Here is a 2654-nt window from a genome sequence, read left to right on the forward strand (position 1 = left end):
CACACCCTATTTCTCACAAGCTGTTTGATCGAAATCTGAAGTTCCTGATTAAAAACCATACATTTGAAACACTTAAATTATTGATACAATATTACAAAAGGTTTAATTGGAAGTCTGCAACTCGTGAAAGCTAAGCTACGCAAGGCGTTCATAAGGAGAGGGACTACAAAATACTCATGGTTGTGGTGTAAAGCTTCTTCGATACAAACAATCCGCTGTTTCAGAAACATTTGGCTGATCTTACACATTACATACATCATTCATATTTAGTGTGGCCAAGAAGCCCCCTAATACAGTCACTTTTGTATAGCAACGTTACTAATGTCTCAAATAAACACCAGATAGTTCTACACGCTCTTTTCTCACACGTTTCATTGTGCAACTCCTAAAAATTCCTGGAAATGACTCACCATTCCTGAGAAGATGATGACGTAAAGACCAGATTTTGACACAGGATGTATTTATCCTAAATATCTATAAGGCTAAAGTACCCTGAATGTAATTGAATAATACTTTATTATTCAGCTATTTATTAAAAAAATACTTCTTAAGACTTAATAAATATACACAGATGGTAATTCCTCTGTCGCACATCATATTACAGAGGCTTTCCCACACTGACAATACTAAAATACTGTCTGTGGGAATACTGAAAACTATTTTTGGCAAGAAAACCAATAAGTAAAAAGGATGAAAATAGGCAGAAATCTTGCCTGGGGAAGCTTCAGTAAGAAAAAAACATCAATACTTGTACTGGTCCTAATAAAGCAGCCATAGATGGCCTGAGTGTGGCTGGCAGAGGTTTACATTTACATTAAAACTCTGCTGGGAAAACCTCAATCCAATAAAAAGAAAAATAACATATTACGTAGTTTCAGGTCATGGTGAATAAAACACAACAGAACAGAAATGATTATTGCTAGGAAACAGGGGGTACTAAAGGTTACATCAGTTCTTTATAATTGCAGTGACTCAATCAAGATTCCGATCTTTAGATGATAAGCCTTTTGAAAGATCGGAGGCCATCCAGATCTGGTGCTTGAGGCTCAGTGTAGATAAAGTGTAGCACACACACTCTGATCCATGTATGTTGTAACTGAACAGAAAACCAGTATCTCAGCACAATGCAGGAGGCTGTAGATGATTGAATGCTGCTTTAGTTGTATCCGTCCTGCTGTTTGTCTGCGGGACCCGGGATCTGGTCTCTAGGTGTGCTGTTATAGGGAACCAGCAATATGAGGGAAAGTCTGATGGGTAAATAAAGAGCCATTAGTCCTTTATAGGATTTAATGACATGTTGTAAATATTTCCAACCCAGAACCCAAATATCTCCTTTTTTTCTTTTTCAAAGGTTAACCTTTTTCCAACCCATGTCCAAACAAGAACTCGCTAGAACTTTCAAGGAAAGAAGGTTTAATGAAAAGTTACATGGATATGATTAGGACTAAGTGTTCTAATTCATAGTTGTAATTTTCAAAAAGAGACAAGCTGTACAGTATATGATGGAAGAAAAACTAATACATCCATGAAAACCTAATGTCAAAATTAATCACAATCAACAAATCTAGAGCCATGCCAGCAGATTTTTGAGATGATATTACGCTTGACGATATTTGAGCTAAAATCTAACATGCATGTTGCTCATAATGGAAACATTTTGATATTTAATGTTTACTATGTTCAACAATTCAACATGAGTATTAGCATTGTAATATTGTTCTTACTAGCACTAAACTAAAAGTCCTGCAGAATCTGACTTTTTGGTTTTGTTTGATTTGGTCATGAACCAAAGTTATACAATGTTTGTTCCAAATGTAATGGATAGTTTTCCTTGACATTTTACTTAAAACCTTGAATATTAACCTTTCCATAGACCCATTCTTCCAAAACCCCACTAGTCAGGAAATTTCCCTCTAAACTGAAAGCCTATGTGCCTGTTATCTCAAACACAAACCGCCATAAAAATGGATAGTAGGCCAGGTTATGCCTTCACCTTACTCTGCATCTGATTTGCTAGTGCTGCTTGCCTTTGTTGCTTTGGTTGATAAGGTTTTGGCATGAGGAGTGAGAATGGTTAGGGGGTTCTGCATGGATGTATGAAGAGAACTTGATACAGCATTGAAGGGGGGGCCCTGTTCATTCCTGTGGAAGTTGAGAAATAAGTCAAACATAGACTAACTGAAGGTACAACAAATATCCTGATCAACCAGAGACATCCATGCACACTTTCATTTTTCTGTAAGCCCCGCCTCCCATCCTTCTGTCTTGGTTCAGTCAAATGAATGAAGAGGAAACATAACTCTGGATTCGGCCTTTAGATCATCAAACAACTTGTAGACCCGATGATTTCAATAATAACGGAATAACGGACTCTTTTTTCTCTTAAAGGTCTCCTATGCTATTTTTAGGCATATATTATGGGTCTCAGATATGAAAAATATATAAAAAACATGTCTAAGATGTGTTTTGCTCAAAATACCAAACAGATCATGCATTTTAAGGTATGGACACACCCAACCCGATTATCGGCGGTTGGTGGGCGTCAGGCCGACGATGAGACACGCCCTACTCGGATTGGTGTGTCCGCACCGTCGGTCTTTTCAGCCGACCCGACGCCTTTTCGGCTGAAAACCCATTCGGCCAAAGGCAGTCGG

Source organism: Notothenia rossii, assembly GCF_949606895.1.
Source record: "Notothenia rossii genome assembly, chromosome: 4".
Taxonomy (NCBI): Eukaryota; Metazoa; Chordata; class Actinopteri; order Perciformes; family Nototheniidae; genus Notothenia; species Notothenia rossii.